This window comes from Chiloscyllium plagiosum, unplaced genomic scaffold (assembly GCF_037043375.1).
Source record: "Chiloscyllium plagiosum isolate Xiang-an unplaced genomic scaffold, Cpla_swu_hap1 HiC_scaffold_50, whole genome shotgun sequence".
NCBI classification, from domain to species: Eukaryota; Metazoa; Chordata; class Chondrichthyes; order Orectolobiformes; family Hemiscylliidae; genus Chiloscyllium; species Chiloscyllium plagiosum.
The window spans coordinates 18,812,279-18,821,604 of record NW_028270188.1 but is presented as its reverse complement, the minus strand read 5'-3'; the positions used below and the strand labels follow the sequence as shown (position 1 = coordinate 18,821,604).

The window sequence follows — 9,326 nt, the reverse complement described above, 5'->3', positions numbered from 1 at the left end:
GATGTGAAACATGCAGTCCTGAAATCTCAGAAATAGGAGCAGCTGTAAGCCCTACAGCCCTTCGAGTCTGCTCCACCATTCAATACGTTCATGGCTGATCATTTCGTGTGCTCAGATCCATTTACCCGTCCTCTCACTGTATCCCTTACTTCCTTTATTGTTCAAAAATAAGGTCATGGCCTTAAAAACGTTTACTGAAATGGTGTCAACTACTTCACTGGGCAAAGAATTCTAATAATGAAAGTGAGGACTACACATGTTGTAGATTAGATGTAAGAGTGTAGTGCTGCAAATCGCATAGCAGGTGAGACAGCATCTGATGAGCAGGTAAATTGACCTTACATGCAAAAATCCTTCATCAGGAATCGAGGATTCCAAAGAGTATCAACCCTTTGTTTAAAATGTTCCTTATCAATTGTGTGCTGAATCTGCTCCGTCTAATCTTGAGGCTGTGCCCTCTTTGAGATGGACGTGATTGTGAATGTGAAAGGTACTGTTTAAGGAGGCGTGGTGAATTTCTGCGCTTAATCTTCTGGATGGTACAACCTGCCTGTCTGAGTATTTGGTGGAGGAGGAAGTGGATCTGTGTCGATATTGTGTCATTCATGCGATGCTGATCAATTTGGCTGTTCTGTTCTGGGTGGTGTTGGGTAATGCATTATTGTTGGAAAAGCACTGAGGAGTCCTCAAGGAGGTTCTGACTGAAATGTATCTTGCGATTGGATGCTGCCTGACCTGCTGCGCTTTTCCAGCAACACATTTTAACCTGTGCCCTCTTTTCCAAATTTCACCCGCCAGTGGAAACATCCTTTCTACTTCTATCTTACATATTCCCTCAATATTGTACATATTTCTATAAGGTATCTCTTAATTCTTCTGAATTCCAATGAATATAATCACAATCTACTCAGTCTCTCCTCATAACCATATCCCCTCAACTCCAGCATTATCCCAGTGTACCCCATCTGCACCCCTTCCAGTGCCAGTCCATCCTTTCTCAAGTAATGAGACCTAACCTGCTCACAGTACTCTAAGAATGTCGTCATCAGCACCCTGTACAGCTGCAACATAACCTCTCCCTTTCGTAATGAAAAACAACATTCCATTTGCATACCTAATTTCTTGTTGTACCTGCAGACCCGACCTTTGTGATTCATGAACAAGGACTCCTACGTCCCCCTGTGCAGCAGCATGCTTCAACATTTTAGTCGACAAGTAATAACCCTTTCTCCTGTAACTTCTAATAAAATGGATGACTTCATATTTTATCTGCCAAACCTTTGCCCATTTCGTTAATGTAACTATTTCCTCTACAAAGTTTGACATTCCTCTGCACTCTGTCCTCTGCCATTCATTTTCGTGTCATCTGTAAAGTTGGACGTGCTCCAAATTGTCCCCAACTACAAATTATTTATATAAATTGTAAATAATTGCAGTTCCAAAACACATCACTGAGGCACACCACTACTCACTGCTGGCCACCAGAATACTACGCATTTATCGCCACTTTTTGCTTCCTGTTATTTAACCAAACCTAGATAGATACTTATACTCGACCACTAACACTATGCATCCTCAACTTATGCATCAGCCTCTTGTGCGCACCTTGTCGAAGGTCTTTTGGATCTCTAGGTACACCGCATTCAGTGTATCCTCGTTGTCCACCATACTCGTCATGTCTTCACAGAATACCAATATAGTTGTAAAGCATGACCTGCTCGACATGAGTCCGTGCTGTGTCTGTTCAATCTCTATCGCAGTGACCTTTTATCCCCGTCCTTGATAGTGGACTCAAGCACCTTCTCTAATACAGAAGTTAAGCTAGTGGGTCTATAACCCACTCTCTTGTCTTCCTTCCTTTTTTTAAACAGTGGCGCCAGATTTACTGTTTCCAATCTGCTCGAATTGCCACAAAGTCCAGCGAATTTGCAAGATTTCCGCCTGTACACCTGTTAGTTCCCCCGCCGACTCTTTTAAATCCTTGGGATGGATTCCTTCAGCGAGAGGAGACTGTCTATCCTTAGCTGCATTAATTTGCCCAACACGAAATAAAGATTGTTTTCAGGTCCTCACTGACATCTATCTCTTTTCAACTACTGCCATGTATTAGTGTCTTCCACTGTGAAGAACGATACAAAATAACTGTTCAATGGCTCAGACATTTCATCACATCCCATAACTAAATGCCGAAAGGACCAACATTCACTTTAACCACTCTTTTTCGCTGTATATTTTTGTCGAAACTTCTTCTAAACGTCTTTATAATCTTTATAATCTTACTATTCATTACAGCACTTTTGTGGCTTTTTTTGACCGAGAAAGCTTTCCGAATCTTCCAGTTTCATGCTGATTTTAACCACTTCGTATGCCTTCTCCTTCAATTTGACAGTCTCCCTTATTTCTTGAGATAACCATGCCAGATTGCACCTTTTTTTACTGCCTTCCTTTACATTGGAATATAATTGTGCTCAGACTTTTGAAAAATGTAATTGAAAGCTTTGTTCATCAGCTGGCCCACCATTTTTTTTGTTTTGAGTCTTCTTTAGCCAGGCTCTCCCCTATCTATTGCAGAGCCCCTTGCATATGCACAGGAATCTGGCATTGGCTTTTAACTTCACGCTCTCCATCTGCATTCTCAATTCAAACATACTGTAATCACTCCTTCCAAGCGGATCCTTAACGATGAGTTTTTTTATTTTTTCCTGTCTCACTACAGAGGACCAGATCGACGATAGCTTGCTACCTCGCCGTTTCTTTGACATAGTGTTCAGAAAACTGTCACGATTAAGTCCAACAACGTCCTCCTCAAGGCAACATTGACTGAGCTAGTTCGACCAATCTAAATGTCGATCAAAATCCTCAAAGTTAATATCCGTCCCATTTTGAACAGCATTACTTATTTCTTTGTGTATTTATTCCCCCAATGTAATCGTTTATTTTGTGGTCTACAGACTACGTCTATCAGTGAACGTTTCTTCTTAGAATTTCTAATTTCCAACAAAATGGATTCAAACTCATTCTCTATCGAAGTTATACCATCTCACAGTTCTGCGTTGAAGTTGTTCTTGAATATCAGTCTCTCCTGTCTGTCCTTCCGAAAAGTCTGAAAACCCTGGATATTTAACTCGCAGTCATGACCACCCTGTAACCATGTCTCTGTAATGGCTACTAAAACTTATTCATTTGTGTCATTAACTCTTCAACCTTGTTCCAATTGCTACAATCATTTGGAAAACTGACTTCATGATAGGTTTCTTAGCCTCATGATTTCCAATATCTCTCATAACATCTCCTGAATAATCCTTCCTTTTAACATCTTGTTTCTCCTCAACTGTCCATTTACGTCCTCCCTCCTAAGTACCCAATGGCCCAAAAACACCTTCCAGGTGAAGAAACACTTTGCCTGCACTTCGCACAACCCTGTCTACTGCATTTACTGATCGCTATGTGGTCTGCACTATCTTGGGAAATGAAGTGTGGACGAAGTGACTGCTTTTCAGAAAATCCAAGTTCCATCTTCTAGAAAGTCCCTAAACTATCACTTCCCCGCCCCATTAGCGGACCAGCCCGTTCCTTCGCCAACATCTCTGTCTCAGGCTTACTGCAGTGTTGCGGAGAAGCTCAGTACATGCGTGAACAACAACATCTCATTTTCCATTTGGGGATGCTGCAGACCTCTGTAATCCATCAATTTCAATACTTTTAGGACCTGAACTCATCCATCTCCTCGCCCTCTACCTCACACGCCACTCCTTGTTATCACAAATGCAGCCATTACACACTATCCATGTTTAGTCACTAACAGTCGCCATATAAAGCTACTCACCCTCCCAGCCTGATCATTATCCATTAGTTTGCCCAATTCTTCTTCTCTCTCTTTGAGTTCGACACCAACCTACCGTTTACTTCTTACCCCAGTCCCACCACCCTATCATCTGCATATAGGTCAACATTTCGTAAGTACCATCAGTTCTGAAGAAGGGTCACTGGACCGGAAATGCTAACTCTTATTTCTCTTCTAAGATGCTGCCAGACCTGCTTGGCTGTTCCAGCACCTTCTGCTTTTGAACATGTTCCTTGGCCCACATCTCTGTCTCAGGCCATCTGACACTGTGAATGATCAAGGAACAAAGGTCATGTGTGTGCCCTTTTAGTAGCCTAAGATTGTCCGTGCTCAATGATCCTCTGCGCCAAAGACAGTCCTCTGTTCCTTTTGAAAACTTCTCTTGTCGATTGATCCTATTACAATGTGAGCCACAGGCATCAACCTTTTGGTCTATTAATTCAGCATGGGATTTGTATCGCAGATCTATTTTGAATGCGATCAACAACAGAGAAAGAGAGAAAAGAAAACTCATGTCAAATCTGAACAGACTGGAGTTTCTGCAGGAGGTGGAACTTAGTGACATTTTTTCAGATAGAGAAAACTAAAACACTTTCTCACTCTGACAATGTGCCATTGGTTATCGAAGCTAAAAGGATTTATAAGCGCAAAGGCTGAAACAGCTTTTTCACTTATAATACCTGAATGATCTTCCTCCAGTGTGATAGTACAGTTGTGTCAGTTAATGGGATAACTGAGCGATTCACCTTACATATGCAGCCGGGGAACAGTCCTTGTGTGGTAATATATGGGTACATAATGCATGGACGAGGGACTGAGAGTTTCTTGAGCCGTTTCACATCGTGACTGAGACGGTATTGGAGTTTTGACAGGCGAAAAGTGGGCAAATGCACAGTTCGGGATGGAGTTATGATTCATGTTGCTTTGTGAGACTAGAGAGAAAATTACACGTGTTCTGACCAATGTTTTACATTCCTTTTTGGCCACCTGGGAGTAGTTAGAGGATTTCAGGACTACTAACACAGTTCCAGTTTTCACTAAGGCTGGCAGAGATAATGCAGCAAATTACAGAGCAGTGAGTCGATCATCACATGTAGGGAAACGTTTCGAAAAGCCCCTTAGGGAGAGAATTAATTGCAATTTCTTCAGAGAAAGTTTGACCAGCGAGAGTCAGCATGGTTTTGTCAGAGGAGGTCAGGCCTGACAGAACAAATTTTTTTAGGACGTGATCAGATGTGTAAACGAGGATAGTGAAATTGATTCAGTTTATGAGGATTTTAGAAAGCCTTTGACAAGATCCCACAACGGAGACTGGTAACAAGTTTAATATAAAAGGGATACAGCATCACGTGTTAAGTTGGATCCAAACTTGTTTGGGTGGTGGAACCCAAAGGAAGGTGCTGTTTCTGTGACGTGGAACGGGTATTCAGTGGTGTACCACAAGGATCAATACTGTGTCCCGTAATGTTTGTGATTGCACATAAACAATATAGAAATAATATTGGGGAAATGATAAGAAAATTTGAGGAGGATATGAAGATTGGCAAAGTGGTTAACAGTGAGGAAGAAGATCTTAGGTTCCAGGATTTCAGAGGTGGATTTGTCAAATGAGCAGATGGGGGAGCTGACAATAACAATAAAAACATCAGGCGATGCATTTTGTAAGTAACACGTCATGGAAGTACTCAAAGAACGGTAGGGCACTGGGAAACCCAAAGGAACAGAGTCACTTTGCATGTGGGTCCGCAGATTCGTGAAGGCAGCAGAATATAGTAGTTAAGAAGAGAAGCACGACTTCTCAGTCACGGCTAATATTGCGAGAGCAGGAAAATAGGTGTCACATGTAGAAAAGTTCGTGAAGAAAGCATTTAGCACGCCTGTCTTCATTAGTCGGAACATTGATTATTGGAGTTCACATGTCACGTTCTGGCTGTACAGAGCATTAGTGGAGCCACATTTAGAATACTGCTGACAACTCCGATCACCTTCAAACGGAAAGATATTGTAAAACTTGAAAGAGTGCAGAATAGATTTACAAGGATGTTACAGTGTCGAGAGGGCTTGAGTGGTAAGTAGAGAGTGTTTGAGCAGGGGCTTTTCCCGGCAGTGTTCCAGGCTGGTGTGTAAACTTCTAGACGTTTATAAACTCATGACTGGGGTTGGATCGGTGACTGGCCTAGGCCATGGTTTTACCCAGGATGGTGGAATTCAAAACGAGAGGGCACAAGTTTAACGTGTTTTACACGGACACACTAAACAAGGGACAAAGTGTGGTAGAGCGATATTTGGATTTCCAAAAGACATCATCTCAGCTTAGTTTTCGACTTAATAAAAATGGGCATGTACTTGGGAAAATAGTTTGAAAGGTAAACCATGAAGAGAACGTTAAGGATATAAAAAATGAGTGATGTCGACATGAGGAAGTTTGTGAGTAAAATATTGACCAATGCAGTATGAAGTGGAGAATGAGATGTTCGCAGGAACATTCAATAACGACCCTTTTATTTAAATTAGATATTACAGGAATCTGAAATACAGAGGGACCTGGCTGTCCTGCTTTGTGGATCACATTAACATGGTCTGCCGGGAGACCAACTGATTAGGAATGCAATAAGTCTTTTTATTCATTTGTTCAGCAATGACTGGGCCAACATTTATTTCCCCACTCCTATCGGTATTTGAGACGGTGAGAGCCTGTTCGAAACACTGCATTTCATGATGTCTTTTTTTGGATAAACGAAGTGTTGCATTTATCAAATTGCAGCTTTTTCTTTGCCTGTTCAGTTTAATGTTCAACTATTCAGTTGATATCAGAGAATTTAGATTTTCTCCAGCAATTATGCTTGTGTTTCAGATTTCCTGCATCTACAGTTTATTTTTATTTAGTAATTTGGATGATCTGAGTTTTATGAGGAATGGAATGTTGCAAGCTGTCAAAAATGTGACAGAAGATTCAAACTTCAATTTTCCGAAGCAGATCAGCTGAGGTGGGAATAGAGTCAAAAAGTGTGGTGCTGGTCAAGCAGCATCCGGGGAGCAGGAAATTTGATGTTTCGCGTACAAGATGTTCGTCAGGAATGCTTGAATCGTCGATTCCCCGCGCCTCAGATGTTGCCTTACAGGCTGTGATTTCCAAGTGCTACACTTATTGACTTTGATCTCCAGCATCTGAAGTTATCACATTCTGCTGAGGTGCGGTACATTCAGGTACGGTTCCTGAGAGGTAATAACGTGGTCGTGATGACAGAGTGAATTTGTAGTTGAAAACTTATCCGTGAATCAATATTCTTCTCCCGATCCCACTCTGCCGAGGACAGGCTGTTTCGATGGAGCTTGTTACAGTCGGTCAATTTGAGAGTTGTGCATTTGGCAGGTCGCGAAAACGTGAATTCCCAATGCATTGTTTAGACTCGAATACGATACGGAAACGTTCGGTCTTGGGTCTTCCACGGCCTAAATTTGAAAGTGGGTTTGCATGTGCATAGTCGTTGTCGTGTATATTTGTGTCTGAAAGTGTAACCAGTTATATTTTCTGATGGATTTTAAAAATGAAGCGATCAACAGAATGTTGATTTTCATTTTACTTTGATAATGTAAATCTGAACCAAAAATATGAATTGTTGGAGAAACTCAGTAGACCTGACAGCATCTGTGGAGAGAAACTGAGTTAAAGTTTTATATCGACAGAAACACGTTACTTATACATTTCTATATAATAATGCTGGGAAAATTATCAGTCTTATCTTTTGCATCAGGATTTTTATCTCAATGACAGACAACCGTCACCTTTACAAATTCAGAAGGACTTTATTGACTATAATGCTGTTTCCGTTGCTCTCAGCTGGTGAAAGGCTGTGCTTAAATGATTACCTTCTTTCGTTTCCTTTCTCTCAGTTTGCAGCAATGTCGAATAGAGAATTGGTCATTTCGGTGTCTAACTCAGCATGTGTCTCCATATGTCTCTGTGCATCCACCTCACCCTCTTCCTGTTACATTCTCCGACACTCTGCCTGTCTATACAGCTCTTTACCTATTTCGGCCCTGTGAAAAGTCTGACATTAGATTACTTTCAGTGTGGAAACAGGCCCTTCAGCCCAACAAGTCCAAGCGCAATCCACCCTTAACCCTACCCTAGCACTATGGGCAATTTAGCATGGCCAATTCACCTAACCTGGACATCTTTGGAATGTGGGAAGAAACCGAAGCACCCGGAGGAAACCCACACAGACACGGGAAGAACGTGCAAACTCCACACAATCAGTCGCCTGAGGCGGGAACTGAACCCGGGTCTCTGGCGCTGTGAAGCAGCAGTGCGACATTTCGAGACAATTTGAGTGTGCAGCTACTGAGAGGCTTTTTTGCCCACTGACTGGAGTGCGTTGAACTGGGCTCACATTCTCCGGATAATGGGTCTGTCACTTCAAACCAGGCAAGGCGACACTTCTTCCTCAAACAATTCTGACTGTTTTGAATTCAAAATTGAATACCTAATCCACAAGAAAAAATGCAATTATTCTACAAATAAAGAAGCATATTGATGGATATATTGTTGGTTTAAATGTATGAACGGTGGCATCAGAGAATGAGAGTGATCAGTTGTTGGTATCTCTGCCATTGCCACAAAATTCCCCGGCAAATCGGCAGCGTCTCCTGCCTCATCTCATTATTCCGATATCTGGTAATGAAGGGGGGGGGGGGGGGGGGAATAAAAGAGGAGCAGAAGCAGAAGTGCTTGTGGAATAATGGAATAAGTATTAGTTCGGAATATTAAAAAATGGCATTCACTGTTGGAACTTAACCCGGATCACCAAATCATAATTGGGTGAAAGTCCAAAAAGGTGCTCAGTAATGTTTGCGAAACACCAAGCCCAAGTATGAACGCAACAAATAGGCACCGCTGGGAGTTGAACCCAGGATTTCTTGTTTACAAGACAAGCGCTTTAACCAACTAAGCCACGGCGCCACAGCATTCGTGCCCTCACTCATCCATATGTGGAGTTGCTTAACCACTTCCTCACAGTCTTTGGACATGTGTTTTCGGATCAATGTTGCTCACAGAGAATTGTATTCAATCCTCGAATTTTCAAATACAAACAGATTATAGCTGAAAATTATCCACTGAAAAGGCACAGAAAAAACATAATCTCTTCTTGCATTCATTTAAAACTGGTATTTTCACCTGGTTAAAGTGACAGGAGAAAGAGGATGTGCTCAATCTATCGGGGCCCATGAACCACGTTAATACACACAGAGGGGACATCACATCAAGAGGAACAAGGTCATTGCGGTGAATTGACTAGCTGTAATGTGTAAGTAAGTATAAGCATTGGGCAGTAAAAGCTGACCCAATGGCACCGACATTGAGTTTTGCACCATCAGTTCCGCGCTGACTTCCTGCCTTATGCCTCCCAGGCATCATTGTCTATCACTTTATTTCACTGTCTTCGTCCACGTCTCAACTTATTTCAAACGGTTACAGATG

General features: G+C 41.9%; 1 non-coding gene across 1 annotated transcript; it reads right to left on the bottom strand.

Annotated features, from left to right (window-relative positions):
• Positions 1-8,733: 8,733 nt before the first annotated feature.
• On the bottom strand, positions 8,734-8,807 carry trnat-ugu (transfer RNA threonine (anticodon UGU)). Its single transcript has one exon. It is a non-coding gene; the product is annotated as a tRNA-Thr (tRNA).
• Positions 8,808-9,326: the final 519 nt, after the last annotated feature.